The 16,202-nt window shown below is 41.2% G+C and overlaps 1 pseudogene; it reads right to left on the bottom strand.

Annotated features, from left to right (window-relative positions):
• Window positions 1-5,662: 5,662 nt before the first annotated feature.
• LOC124240306 (glyceraldehyde-3-phosphate dehydrogenase-like) lies at window positions 5,663-6,645 on the bottom strand (annotated as a pseudogene).
• Window positions 6,646-16,202: the final 9,557 nt, after the last annotated feature.

The following is a 16,202-nucleotide window of genomic DNA, read 5'->3' as shown; positions in this document are numbered from 1 at the left end:
ACTGGGCAAGAAAAGCCACATGATCAAATGGTTTGTAATGTGGAAATTACAGAAGAGAGAGCTGAAGAAAGATAGCTCTAATTTTGTGTATGAATAAGTCTCAGGCTCATACCAAGCTGTGCATGTGAGGACACACCCAAAGAAGCATACAAAGCCTTCAAGAACGGAACTACAACATGAAAATAAATCAACACCCGAGTCCCAGACCAACCCCTGAGTGATACTTGAAGGGACAGACCTAAACAGCATAACAGAGTCTTTAAAACTAAACTGACATGGGAACCACTTCTCACAGAAGTGAGACAGAGCTTGTAGTCTGAATCTCATTGGATTGGTGGCTTGCTAAAACTACAACAAAATAATCAACATTATTCAGAGGATTTAATAGAACCCAGAATCTCACAACATAACATTCAAAAACCGAGAACCAGGAAAATCTGACCAGTTCTCAAAGGGAAAAACAATCAACAGATGCCAATCCCAATGTTGAAATTATCAGGTAAAGACTTTAAAGCAGCTATTATAATCATGCTCCACAAGGTAAAGGTGAACATTCTTAAAATGAAGAGAAAGATAGAAATTCAGTAGAGAAACAGAAACTACTTTTAAAAAAAGATGAAAATTTAGAATTGAAAAATAAAATATCTGAAATAAAAAAATGTATTGGATAGGCTCTATAGCAGAATGGAGATGATAAAAAAAAGAGCTGGGCCAGCCGGTGGCATAGTGGTTAGTTCACGTGCTCTGCTTCAGCAGCCTGGGGTTCGTAGGTTCGGATCTCAGGCACGGACCTATACACCACTCATCAAGCTATGCTGTGGCAGTGTCCCACATACAAAATAGAGGATGACTGGCACAGATGTTAGCTCAGGGCTAATCTTCTTCAAGAAAAAAAAAAAGAGGAAGATTGGCAACAGATGTTAGCTCAGGGCCAATATTCCTCATCACAAAAAAACGAGTTAGACACTTTGAAGAGAGGTCAATAAAAATTATCCAATCTCAAGAACAGAGAGAAAAAAATTGAAAAAGATGAGCAGAGGCTCAGTTACCTGTGGGACAGTATCAAAGGGTCTAACATTTATGTCTTGGAAGCCCCTGAAAGAAAAGAGAAAGAAATTGGTGCAGAAAAATTACTTGAAGAAACAACGTCCAAAAACTTCCCAAACCTGGTGAAATACATAAATTTACAGATTCAAAATGAAACTCAATGAACCCCAAATGGGAAAACTCAAAGAAAACTATTCCCAGACACATCATAATCAAACTGTTAAAAACCAAAGACAAAGAAAAAGATCTTGAAAGGAACCAGAGAAAAGGACACATTACATATACAAGAACAAAAAAATCAAATTACTGCGGATTTCTCATCAGAAACCATGGAGGTTAAAAGACAGTAGAAGTGCTGTCAACCCAGAATTCTATTCCAGCAAAAATATCCTTCAGAAATGAAGGCAAAAAAAAAAAAAAAGAAGAAGAAGAAGAAGAAGAATAGAAAAAGGAAAATAAACAGAAAGAAAAAAACAACTACGAGAATTCATCACCAGCAGAATTTCTCTAAAAGAAGGCCTAAAGGAAGGGGAAATGATACCAAGGGGAAAGTTGGAACTTCAGGAACAATGGAAAGTAACAGAAATGGTAAATACCTGGGTAAGTATAATAGATTATTTTTCTCCTCTTAAGTTCTTTAAAATCTGTGGGACTGTTGGAAGCAAAATGTATGATGTTGCTGGGGGGACTTCAGTCTGTGAAGATGAGTTACATATGCCATCTACAACATAAAGCGAAGATAAAAAGACACATATGGGGGCCGGCTGCATGGCCAAGTGGTTAAGTTCGCATCCTCTGCTTCAGTGGCCCAGGGTTTCACCAGTTCGTATCCTGGGCACGGACCTAGCATGACACACATAGCACAAGTAGAAGGACCTACAACTAGAATATACAACTATGTACTGGGGGGCTTTAGGGAGAAGAAGGAAAGGAAAAAAGGAAGATTGGCAACAGATAGCTCAGGTGCCAATCTTTGAAAAAAAAAGATGGGGCCGGCCCGGTGGCGCAGTGGTTAAGTTTGTACGTTCCGCTTCTCGGCGGCCCAGGGTTTGCAGGTTCGGATCCTGGGGCACCGCTTGGCAAAAAGCCATGCTGTGGTAGGCGTCCCACCTCTAAAACAGAGGAAGATGGGCATGGATGTTAGCTCAGGGCCAGTCTTCCTCAGCAAAAAGAGGAAGATTGGCAGTAGTTAGCTCAGGGCTAATCTTCCTCCAAAAGAAAAAAGACATATATGGTGGTATGGCTTCTATATTTTACTTGAATATTAGCTCTCAACAAACCGCAAAAAGTTAGGTAAAATAATTACATATTATATAATTATAATCCTTAGGGAAACCACCAGAAATAATAATACAGACAGATATAGCCAAAAAGCCAAAAAATAAGTTAAAACAGAATACAAAAAATTCAAATAATAAAAAAGAAAGCCAAGAAAGGGATTAAAAGAGGAGCAAAAAAAGAAGAAAAGGAGAAAAATAATCATGTTAAGCCTGGAAACTAATCAGGCTAAGCCTAATAAATATATTAAATGTAAATTCATCTAAACATACTAATTAAAAGATTGCCAATTTAGATTTTTTTTTAAAAAAAGACCCAACTATATGCTGTCTAGAAGAAACTCATTTTAAATATACATAGACTAAAAGTAAAAGGGTGGAAAAAGATATACCATCAGACATTAATTAAAAGAAAGCTGGAAAAACTAACAACCTGATTCAAAAACAGGCAAAGGATTTGAATAGCCTTTTCTTCAAATAAGATATAGAAATGGCCAATATGCACATGAAAAGATGATCAACATCACTAATCAGTAGGGAAATGCAAATCAAAACCACACTGAGACACCTCATCACACCCATTCGGATGGCTACTATTAAAAAAATCTAAAAATAACAAGTGTTGACGAGGCTGTGGAGAGTGAAACCCTTGTACACTGTATGTGGCAATGCAAAATGGTGCAGCCACTGTGGAAAACAGTACGGTGCTTGCTCAAAAATTAAAAATCGAATTACCATATGACCCAACCATTTCATTTCTGGACGTATACCCAAAGAATTGAAAGCAAGGTTTCAGAGAGACCACATAACAGTGGTTGCAATGCAGCAGGAGAAAAGCAGACTAGGCTGGAGGGGAGACTTATTGGTCTGAATTCCATAGATGCCATGTGCATTTTTTTTTAATAAAAATGTTTGCCACACAGAAAAACCATGGCTATTAAACATTTGGTAAGTTTTAGTTATTTTAGAATGTTTAGAAATAAAACCAACAAACAGTGGATATTATCCATATTGTGACCCAAAGTGACAGCACAGATGCCACAGTTGCTAACCTTATCTCAGGACCACCAAACCCAACTTCTTCTAGGCTAAAGGTTGCCCATTTCACACCCACAATTGTGAAGCAATGTCTCTATGTCCCATAAAATCGGCCTTCAACATATGAATTTAGGGGGCGATCTATAGCAGGGAGGTGATGGAAATGTTCTGGAATTAGTGGTGATGGTTGCATAATTTTGTGAATATACAAAAAAACCACTGGATTGTATGCTTAAACATTGTAAGATACCACCACACATCTGCTAGAGTGGCCAAAATTTAAAAAAATAAATGAAACAAAACGAAAACGACAATACTAAGTACTCAGAATGTGGAGGAATCAGAACTCTCATATATTGCTGATAAGAGTGCAAAACAGTGCAGCCACCCCGGAAAAGAGTTTGGAAATTTCTTATAGACTTAGACGTACACATACCACACAACCCGGGAATCTCACTCTTGGGTATTTACCCAAGTGAAATAAAAATCTATGTTCACAGAAAAACTGAAAAACCACTACACAAATGTTTACAGTAGCTTTATTTGTAATCACCGAAACCTGGAAACAACCCAACAAATTGTGGCACATCTATAAAATGGAACACTAGCTGGCAATTAAAAGGAAAAAAAGCATTGATCCTACAGCAACACGGATGACTCTCAAATGCATTATGCTTAATGAAAGAAGCCGGATTCGAAAGACCACATACTGCATGGTTTCATTTATGTAACATCCTAGAAAAAGCAAAAGTATAGGGTTGGAGAACCCTTCAGTGGTTGCCGGAGATACACTGCACCTTCAATTCCTGACCCATTCCTGTGTCCTGCTGAGCCAATCAACTTTCTCTTTATTGCTGTGCCCCCCACTCCCGGCCTCTACCCGCAGCCCCCCTCCTACAAGCTCCCTTAGGTTTCAGCCTCTTCATTCTGCTAAATCAGTTCGCATTCCTCCGTCTGCTTTCATTTTCCGAAATTGTGTTGACGTCTCTTGACTCCTGTCATCATTTCTCCCTTCTCCTTAACCCTGTGGGTTTATGTTCTTTTTATTTCTCTGCTGTTATTATGGTGGAGATTGGGGAGGGAAGGGATAAATACATATTCAATCTTTCGTGTTTACTTACACAAGCGCTTCCTTAATCAAGTCTACAACATAAATATAGTTTAGGAAATGGATATTATTTTCTCATGAATATATATACAGATACAAAGTTTCTCTCTGGCCAACCTCAGAAAACAAATGTTTACCAGACACAATTCCAGTAAATATCTCGATGCAAGCTATTGGATTTTTGTTTCCCAGAGGAGACACTTTAAAAAGGTTGTCACACGGTTTCCAGTCTGACAGCCAGAATTTCCAACAACGGCCTGGGCTGTGGGCCAGAGTTCATGGAGATCTGACAAACCAGTGGTTTTACACGGGGCTGGGAGCTGGGGCAGCCTGCTAATAGTGGTAAACTGGCAACTTGGCAAAGGAGTTGTGGGCCTGTGTATGTCTATGAGTAGCATTCCAGTAGTCACACTTATAATTAGGACCCAGAAATGCCTTTTCATTACTTACATCATAATCATCCCCTTACATAAAGGCATAAAAATAGTGTTGAAATGGCACTGATTCCCATAGGAAACATTCCTATTTTGTCTCATCATTTTTATGGCACCTTGATCTTCAATCCCAAGTGGTCTTTGAAAAGGCGGTAATGCTCAAATCTTCCACATGGAGAAAACTCCAGGGTCTCAGGAAGAAGCTGAGTTGGTGTTTCTTCTTCTTTAGATGCCACAGCAAAGCTAAAGAACAGTAGGTTGTGGCTTTTAAAACTTTGGATCACACAAATGTAAATTGTAGGTTGTAACATGCCCTACACACATCTTATTTTTAACAATTCTGTCACTGTTTATCTTTGCCAGCTGACCCTGAAGTTTTTGGTATTATTCTGTAATATTATAAAACTATGATCCTGGTTCTCCCTCCCTCCCACCCCCCAACACACACATACACACACAAACACACACACAGACACACACACAGACACATACCACACTTGTGCTTATGTGAAAACCCTGGGCCGCGTAAACCAGGATTTTCTTTTCTGGCAAGGGTACAGTGTCCTTTGTGGATGGTACATGACACGGTAGGGTTCCATAAAGTCCTCCTCTTCTTCGGGGGATCTGGGGTAGACAACACGTGGAGGATGGCAGATTCTCAGTATGTCAGGGGATCGAGTTGGGGCAAGGACTCCCCAGCAGCTGAGGGCCTCTCTCTTACTCTCCTTCTTTCATTGGGGCTGCTGGCCCAGTGGCTCTTACTCCTTGGAGGCTATGTGGACCATAAGGTCCACCACCTCGTGGCTGTAGGCAAATTTATTGTCATCCCAGGAAATGAGCTTGACAAAGTGGTCATTGAGGGCAATGCCAGCCCCAGCATCAAAGATGGAAGAGTGGGTGTCACTATTAAAGTTACAGGAGACAACCTAGTCCTCGGTATAGCCCAGGATACCTTTTAGGTGGCCTGCCAATGCCTGCTTCACTACCTTCTTCATGTCATCATATTTGGCAGCTTTCTCCAGGTGATTGGTCAGATCCATGACTGACACATTGTGGGTGGGGACAAGAAGCTTCCCATTCAGGTCAGGGATGACCTTGCCACACAGCCTTGGCAGCGCCCGTAGAAGGAGGGATGATGTTCTGGGCAGCCCCTTGGCTATCACGCCACAGCTTCTCAGAGGGGCCATCCACGGTCTCCTGGGTAGCAGTGATGGCACGGACTATGGTCATGAGTGCCTCCACAAAGCCAAAGTTGTTGTGGATGACCTTGACCCAAGGTCTAAGCAGTTTGCGGTGCAGGAGCATTGCTGACAAATCTTGAGGAAGTTAACATACTTCTCATGGTTCATGCCCATCACAAACACAGGGGCATCAGCAGAAGGGGCAAAGATGATGGCCCTTTTGGCTCTACCCTTCAAGTGAACCCCAGCCTTTTCCAAGGTAGTGAAGACATCAGTGGGTTGCACAACACATTCAACACCAGTAGCATCCCATTTGATGTTGGTGGGATCTTGCTCCTAGATAATGGAGATGGGCTTTCCATTGATGACAAGCTTCCCGCTCTCAGCCTTGACTGTGCTATTGAACTTGCCATGGGTGGACTCATACTGGAACATGGAGGGCATGTAGTTGAGGTCAGTGAAGGGGTCATTGATGCCAACAATATCCACTTTGCCAGAAAAGCAGCCCTGTTGACCAGGTGCCCAAAAGGATCAAATCCATTTACTCTGACCTTTACCATCGTGTCTCAGGGATGCAGCTGGCACTGCACAAGAAGACGCGGCTGTGTGTTGAACCAGAAGGAACAGAGCCAAACCAGGACTTTCATGAGCTATAGGAAATTTCGTAAAGCAATGAGGCAGACTGTTGATGGCTACTTTTAGGCACTATCTTCTTCTGCTTGCCACTGGAACTCTGATTTTGTTAAGTATGGGCTCTTAACAGGTGCAGGAAAGATGGAGATGTCACCCACTAGGGTTGCCAGATTTAGAAAATAAAATTATAGAAGACTCAGTTCAAACTGAATTTCAGACAAACAACTAATAGGCGACCCTATTCCCCAGGTTCCGAGGATAAGCTGTGATTGGTCAATCCAAACGTGGCAATCCCTTTCCCCCTTGCCAGTGATTGGTTTGGGTGTGGGCAAATAACATAGTTCAGCCAATTACATCTGAGGAGAAACTTCTGGGGGCTTCTGGGAAAGATTTTCCTCCTTGATTAAAAACATAGAGAGAAAGAGAAAGAGAGAGTGATGCGGGAAGTTCTTCAGGCTTCCTGCCTTCACTCAGCTCGTGTGAAGATGTGGTGCTGGGAACCGCAGCTGTCATTTTGTCACTGTGGAGAAACAGACTTGAGAGGGTCAGAGAGACTGAGCCAGAGCCCTTACATTGTTGACCTGAATTAGGCAACTTTGGAATTCTCTTTTCCAGACTTCTTGTGATCAAATAATGAATGTCCTCACTATTTGAGTCTCATAGTTAAGTATTCTATTTATGCTGCTGCATGATTCAACTGAAAGTATTTTGAATCTCACTCAGCAGGTGTTAAACGGCTGTGGTTAACAGATAGACTCAGAAGTCAGCCAAAGAATCTTATCCCACCTAGCTAAACAAAATTATTTTACTACAAGATCTACTGGCCCAGAGTATCACATGGGTCCTTCTCAAGCTCTCACACTTCCACGAATCACAGAAACCCCCCCACAGACTTTGGAAGGTGTATAGAAGACAGTGATTCTTGCCTCTTAGGGTGGAATAGTTATTAACAGTTTTCTATATCCACAGTGCCTTTGACAGCTACAGAAATCTGTACTGGCTGCACGGGGAAGAGCTAGCCAGGCAGGCCAGTTTTATGGCACAGAGAGACATTGTTTCACAATCGTGGGTGTGAAACGGGCAACCTTTAGCCCAGAAGAAGTTGGCATTGGTGATCTTGAGATAAGATTATCATCTATGGCATCTGTGCTGTCACTTACAGTCACAACATGGATAAGACCCACTGTTTGTTGGTTTTATTTCTAAACATTCTAAAACAGAGAAAATTTATCAGATGTTTAATAGCCGCAATTTTTGTGTGTGGCGGACATTTTTGTTAAAAAAATATATGCACATGGCATCTATAGAATTCAGAACAATAAGACTCCCTTCCATCGTAATCTCCTTTCCTCCTACTCCATTGCAACCATTGTTATATTTCTTCTATATCCTTCCAGACTTTTGTATGCATGGACAGATGTATAAAAACGTACAACTCCTTTTTAAATACAAATGGTAGAACATAACATACATGAACCATATCATGGAGTTCCTCCCAAGTTGTTACCTTTAAAACTACCGTATCCTGTTCAAGGGCTGTATAGTATTCTAACACGTGGATGTGCCATAAGATATTAGCCAATCTCCTGTTGATAGACACAATAATGGACATCTGTCATGTTCTCTGGTTGGCCAGCTCCTTTGAAACACTTCTCGTGTTTGTGGAAAACCTCACTCTGCTGTCCTCTCTGAAGCTCCACCGACCAGTTGCACCCGTGCCAGTCTGCAGATCGGAAGTGGGCCCCAGGAGGCACTGTGCTGTGAGGAGGACATCCATTTTGCTGGCAAGGGTGCAACACAGCCTTCTGGCTTTGGGGACAGTAGGGATTACAAAGCAAATTCCTGATGCAGAGGAGACATTGGTGGCACTGATGTAATAGGTGCAGTCACAGTCAAGTTCCGGGCAGCAGTACAAATTGTGGCATCTAGTTCTTGGTCACAGCACAAAGCTCCGAACCTTTTACTCATCAGGTTATTTCTATATGTGATTTATGGCTTCATCCCTTGAGGTTTAGCATCAAGCCTTCCCAACAATTATATTTATAATAAATGGGTTTCTGTTCCTTGGCCAGAGTCACTTCTGCTGCTCGCAATCAAGAGCTCACTCTGAGACAAATGTTTTGTTTTCCTTCTAATTTTTTATTTTTTAGGGGAAAAAACCCTGTAACGATTATCCTTCCACGTACATCTTTGTGCCTGTGTGGGGTAAATCTGTGACATAAAGACCTAAAAGTGGAATTGCTCTGAGGGAAGATATTTGCAGAAGACGCATCTGATAAGAGACTGTTATCCAAAATACACAAAGGACTCTTAACTCTCAACAATAAGAGAACAAACAGTGCAATTTAAAAAATGGGCCAAAGACCTTCACAGACATGTCACCAAAGACAAATAAGCAATGAAGCATGTGGAAAGATGTTCCACAACATATGTCATTGGGAAATGCAAATTAAAACATTACACAACCATTGAATGCCCCAAATCCAAAAACACTGACAATACCCAATGCTGGCAAGGAGGTGGAGCGACAGGAGCTCTCATCCATTGCTGGTGGGATGCAAAATGGCACAGCCTCTTTGGAAGACAATTTGGTGGTTTCTCGCAAAATTAAACATGCTCTTACCATACGATCCAGCAATTGCACTCCTTGGTATTTAACCAAATGAGTTGAAAACTTGCATTCACACAAAAACCTGCATATTGATGTTTATGGCAGCTTTATTCATAACTGCCAAAACTTGGGAGCAACCAAGACGTCCTTTAGTAGGTGGATGGAGAAATAAACTGCGGTACATCCAGACAATGGAATATTACTCAGCAATAAAAAGAAATGAACTATCAAGCCACAAAAAGACATGGAGGAAATTTGAGAGCATATTGCTAAGTGAAAGAAGCCAGTTTGAAAAGGCAACATACGGTATGATTCCAACTATACGACATTCTAGAAAAGACAAAACTATGGGGACAGTAAAAAGATCAGTGATTGCCAGTGGTTTATGGGAGGGAGGAATGAATAGGTGGAACACAGGGGATCTTTACAGCAGTGGAACTATTCTGTATAATATAGTAATGGTAGACATGTCATTATACATTTGTCAAAACCCATAGAATGTACAACTCAAGGAGTAAACCCTAATGTAACGTATGCACTTCAGTTAATAATAATGTATCAATATTGTTTATCAATGATAACAAATGTACTGCTAATACAAGATGTAAACAATAGGGGAAATTGCTGCCCAAGGTGAGGGGATACATGGGAAATCTTTGTACTTTCCAATCAATTTTTTGTAAACCTAAAACTGCCCTAAAAAAGCAAAAGTAAAATATAAAAAAAACTCTGCAATGAGAACCACTTCATGTCCACTAGAATACAAAAGATGGACAATAACAAGAATTGGTAGGGGCCAGCCTGGTGGCCGAGTGGTTAAGTTCACGCACTCTGCTGCAGCGGCCCAGGGTTTCACTGGTTCAGATCCTGGGCATGGACATGGCACTGCTCGTCAGGCCACGTTGAGGCGACATCCCACGTGCCACAACTAGAAGGATCTGCAACTAAGATATACAACTATGTAAGGACGTTTGGGGAGATAAAGCAGGAAAAAAAAAACCTTAGCAATAGTTGTTAGCTCAGGTGCCAATCTTTAAAAAAAAAAAAGAATTGGTAAGGATATGGAAAAATAGGAACTCTCATACACTGCTGGTAGGAATGTAAAATTTGCAGCCACTTTGGAGAAGAGTCTGGTAATGGCTTAAAAGGTTAAACATAGAGTTACCATATGACCCAGCAATTCCACTCCTGGGTATATAACCAAGAGAAAAGGAAACGTGTATCCACATAAGAGATTGTACATGAATGTTCATTGCAACATTATTCATAATAGCCAAAAACTAGAAACAACCCAAATGTTCATCAACTAATGAATGGATAAACAAAATGTGATACATCCACTCAACGGAATACCATTCAGCAATAAAAAGGAATGAACACTGATACATGCTACAACATGGATGAACCTTGAAACACTGTGCTGTGTGAAAGAAGCCAGTCACAAAGGACCACATATTTTATGATTTCATTTATATGAAATGTTCAGAATAGGCACATCAACAGAGTCAGAAAGTAGAATCTCACCCCCACAGTGTCACTGGAGACCAGTAGGGAGCACCCCTCCTCCACCAGCCAGGATTTGTCAGCAGAGGCCTGGCAGGGAGCCTGCCCCTCCCAGGGTGTCAAAACAGGCTCTGTGGGGAACCCGGACTTCTATTCCCCCCTGACAACAGGGTGATTTGTATGTAATTACAAGAAAAAGTAGAAATGGCAAATACAGGTTTGGGAAAAAACAGAACTGATTCTTGGCAAGTATGTGTCACAACCAGCAGGAGACAAGGGCATATGATTGCTTTAGATAGGAGCCTGCTAGCTCTGGGATTTTGATCAGTTTTGGCAACCAGTCAGTATGTTTTGCAGACTAAATGGGGAGCATCTCAATCTGCTGAGGTGGTTAAGTAGAGCTTGGTCAGGATTACTGCTGCATTTCTGCATGGAAATATTGCAAGTTAAATGGGCCTTTTGCATCTAAACCTGTTTGCTACTTCGAAATTATAGTGCCTATCCAAAGACAGAGAAGCGCCCACTACAAGCACCATCCGTGCCTTGGATATCGAGGACCCCTTGTGGACAATTCAGACAGAGCGATGGCTCCTTGGAATCGCCTGTCAGAATTAAGTAACAAAAATTCGCAAAGGAAACTGCATGGAAAGTCAGTCGATCTGCTGCTTACATAACCCAGGAAAAGCAGTTTCTATGGTGTTGCCATCCAGGACAATCAAAATTAACCTGTAAATTTAACGCAATCCCAAGCAAAGCTTAACAGGATTTTTAAATTGGAATTTAAGAATTCCGATTCTTTTCTGGAAGAGAAAATGTTCAATAGCAGCCAAAAGAATCTGAAAAAGATTATTGAGTGGGAATTTACCCTACAATATATGGAAATGTAAATATAAGAATACATAAAGCTTTATCAACACAATACAAATAGATTTAGCAATATAAAACTAAAAGGATAAAAATAGACAAATAGTTCAGTGGAATAGAATGATGTGCAGGAACAGATCCATATATCTGTGCAAATGAAGCTTACAATAGAGGCGACAATAAATCTGTGAAGCGAGGGTGGCTTTTTCAATAAATCACATGAGATAACTGGCTATCTACTGAAGGGAAAATAGCATTAGGTCGAACCTCCTACCCTCTCACATCAACCACAGATGGCACAAGTAGTTAGACATTTAGGGAAAAAAAGTTAAAACACTTTGATGCGGGGTCGGTGAGCCGAGGAGTCGAAAGAAAGATTTCTTAGACTCTTAAGATCTGGCAGTAGTGCTCTTTCATTTAGAGAATAGAATAGCATGGGGACAGGACCCGTGGGCAGTCAGGCTGCTGCACGGGGACAGGGCCCACGGGCAGGAGGAGCCGCTGCTGCTGCCCTGAGTTGAAGGTTAGGGTTAATTTTATGTCATGGGTATGTGAGTCATCTCTACAAGACAAAGGAAAGAACATGAAAAAAAGTTAAAATGGTATCAGTGCAGGTGGGGTCTGGTCATTGGGTGATCCCATGACTTTTAGACAAGAATCAAATCGGATTAAGTAAAGGTTAGAAAGGTTAGACGCCACCACCCTAAACCAGTTACATGAGATTGCCAGACAGCAACCAACTTAAGTTCTTGCCTTCCCCATTAAGAGTTTCTAGGGATAAGGTCATCTCTCTTCTTCTTTCTGGTACAGACAGGGAGGTACCTTTTACAGATAGAGATTTACCTTACAAATGTAGATGTGTCCCAACAAAGGGCAAGTTCCATTCCTCAGAGCCTCCTTCCCTGTCCCAGTTTATCAAAAGCAATCAGCCCCAAACAGTCCCGATGCCAAAGAGACATATCCTGGGGTGGCCAATTTCAGGTCCCTACAAGGTCATCCCCCCTTGCTTCCCAAATGCAAATATCTCTCACGAAAGAGCAAGCAAATTCCAGTCCTCGGAGCCTGCTTCTCATCTGCAGTTTTAAAAGTAACCAGCCTAAAATCCTCATCAACTTCGAAAGTTTTTAAACTATATTTTTAATAATATCAGGGTGGAGAATGCCTTCCTAAACAAGATACAAAACTCAGAAGCCATAAAACACTGGGAGATTTGTTCTCATGTATTTTAAAACCTCTGTTAAAAGAAATACTATAATAAAAGTTCAAAGAAAAGAGAAAGAGTGGGAGAAACAAGTTGCATCGAATTAATATACAGATTATATACAGAATTTTGATAACAATTATTTAAACTAACAAAGGATATGACCAGGAAATTCACAGAAATATCCAAATCAAAAAAGAACAAGAAGGAGGAGGAGGAGAAAGAGAAGAAGAAAAGGAAGAGAAAAAAGAACAAGTGTTCAAACTCAATAGTAATCAAGAAAAGCAAATTAAATTTTTTTTTTTTTTTTGCCCATCAGATTGGTCAACGTTTAGAAGATTGCTTGTGTAAGCATTATTCATAATAGCCAAGACTTGGAAACAACCTAAGTGCCCAACAGTGGATGAATGGATAAAGAAGACGTGATGTACATATATACAACACAGCACTTCTCAGCCATAAAAAAAAAGATGAAATCTTGTTATTTGCAATGTGGATGGACCTTGAGGGTATTATGCTAAGTGAAATAAATCAGACAGAGAAAGACAAATACCGCATGATCTCACTCATATGTGGAAGATAAACAAACAAACATATAGATACAGGGGCCGGCTCCGTGGCCGAGTAGTTAAGTTCACGCGCTCCGCTGCGGCGGCCCAGGGTTCAGATCCTGGGGGCGGACATGGCACCACTCGTCAGGACACGTTGAGGCAGCGTCCCACATCCCACAACTAGAAGGACATGCAACTAAGATGTACAACTGTGTACAGGGGTGTTTGGGGAGATAAAGCAGAAAAAAAAAAAGATTGGCAACAGTTGTTAGCCCAGGTGCCAATCTTAAAAAAAAAAAAAATATATATATATATATATATATATATATAGATGCAGAGAACAGATTGGCGGTTACCAGGGGAGAAGAGGTGGGGGGAGGGTGAAAAGGGTAAAAGGACATGGTGACGAATGGCAACTAGACTCTTGGTGGTTGATGAGGATTTTTAGGCTGCTTAATTTTAAAATGGCTTATGATGAGGATTTTTAGGCTGGTTAGTTTTAAAACTACAGATGAGATTCAGGCTCCAAGGAGTGGAATTTGTTTGCCCCTTTGTTGGGAGACATTTACATTTCTAAGGGAAACCTCTATCTGTGAAGATGCCTCCCTCTCTGTGCCAGGAAGAAGGGGGAATGGTCTTATCTCTAGAAGCTCTTAATGGGGAAGGCAAGAACTTAAGTTGGTTGCTGTCTGGCAATCTCATGTAACTGGTTTAGGGTGGTGGCGTCTAACCTTTCTAACCTTTACTTAATCCGATTTGATTCTTGTCTAAAAGTCATGGGATCACTCAATGACCAGACCCCACCTGCACTGATACCATTTTAACTTTTTTTTCATGTTCTTTCCTTTGTCTTGTAAAGAGATGAATCATATACCTATGCCTTAAATTTAGCCCTAACCCTCAACTCGGGGCAGCCGCAGGAGCTCTGACTGCCCGTGGGTCCTGTCCCCACACACCAGCTCTGCCTGCCCATGGGTCCTGTCCCCATGCCAGCGGGGGCAGCAGAAGCGGCGGCAGCAAAAGCTCTGACTGCCCATGGGTCCTGTCCCCATGCTACACTATTCTCTAAATAAAAGAGCACTACTGCCAGATCTTAAGAGTCTAAGAAATCTTTCTTTCGACTCCTCGGCTCACCGACCCCGCATCAGTGGTGAACACGATGTAGTCTGTACAGAAATCAAAATATAATGATGTACACCTGAATTTTGTATAGTGTTATAAACCAATGTTACCTCAATAAAAAAAAGATTGCTTGCCTAAAACCACAGTTTTTGCTATGTAATGCTCTAGTCGCAGTCCTTCTCGAAATGGTTTATAATTTCCAGGATGATTTTATCTTTAATAAGGCTTATTTAGAAGTATTTTTTAAACTTCTAGATGTACAGGACTTTAAAAAATACTTTAGTACTGGTAAAATATGAATTGTGAAAAATCAAAATGTATAAAAAGGTGTAGAGAGATGAGAGGCAAGGCCACCCTCCGACCTCCGTCTTACCATCCGGTCCTCTCTCACAGGAGTTCCTTGTTGCTAGTTTCTTCTACATCCTTCCAGAGAGAGTTTGTGCAATTACGAACAAGTATTATTGTGACAAATAAAAATGGCAAGCAATAGGATATATTGGAGATTATGAGGAAGCCATTTGGTGTAAAGCTAATTCAGCCTGAACTTGTCTTTCCAAAAGGGCCTGACCGAGGCCGTTGAGCATGCAGTTGTATATCTGCTTTAGATATTCCCTATGGCAAGAGCAAAGGCCCTTGAGATAAAGGTGCAACTTCCCTTCCCCTCCCAACGCTGGCATTCCCTTAAGGATTAAGCATCTTTCCTTAGGCTAGGCACTGATTGCTGCTCACCTGTGACCACCCAGCTCAAGACAATAGACTTGCCTCCTGCTGTGACCGTCAAGCACTGTGCTGACAGGGCAATCTTGTGACTATTGTGGGAGGGACATTTCAATCATATGTGAAACGTCCTCTATGGGGGTATATAACCAACTCTGTATACCTCACTTCTTTGGTGCCCTTTCTTCCTTCGGGAAGAAAGGCCCTGGGCCATGGTCCTCAGATTTCAGCTCAGAATAAACTCACCCAAATTTTCATTTACACATTGGTTATGGATTATTTTCATCGACAATTGTAGTCTTTTCCTCATTGTTTTTGCTACAAAAGGTGGCACATTATATGTTATTCTGCATCTTGCTGTTCTTCTTAATAATATATTGGAAATCAGTCATATATTTCTAGATTAAAAAATCTTGTGAAATATACATAGAGAATATAAGACATATTTGTAAGGTTTACAGTGAACCTTTATGATATTCTCAGCCAGCAAAGAACTAGAACATTGCAGATACCTGCAAAGTCCCTCCCCGATCCTATCATCCATCATCTTCCCTCAAGGTAACCACTCCCCCAGCTTTGGAGTTAATCATTCCTTGACTTTTCTTTCTTCCTTTCCTTCTTTCTTTCTTTTTTTTTTTTTTTGTGTTTGTGTAAGATTGGCTCTGAGCTAACATCTGTGCCAATCTTCCTCTATTTTATGTGGGATGCCACCACAGCATGGCTGGAGGAGTGGTGGTAGGCCTGTGCCCAGGGTCCGAACCTGGGAACCCCAGGCCACTGAAGCAGAGCATTGGAACTTGACCACTGTGTCACTGGGCCAGCCCCCCTTGGCTTTTCCTTATGATTTTACCACGTTTGTATGGGTCCATAAACAAGAGAGCTTAATTTTTTTCTGTTTTGAACTTTAACAAATGG

Source organism: Equus quagga, chromosome 5 (assembly GCF_021613505.1).
Source record: "Equus quagga isolate Etosha38 chromosome 5, UCLA_HA_Equagga_1.0, whole genome shotgun sequence".
NCBI lineage: Eukaryota > Metazoa > Chordata > Mammalia > Perissodactyla > Equidae > Equus > Equus quagga.
This window is presented reverse-complemented; position numbering and strand designations above follow the sequence as displayed.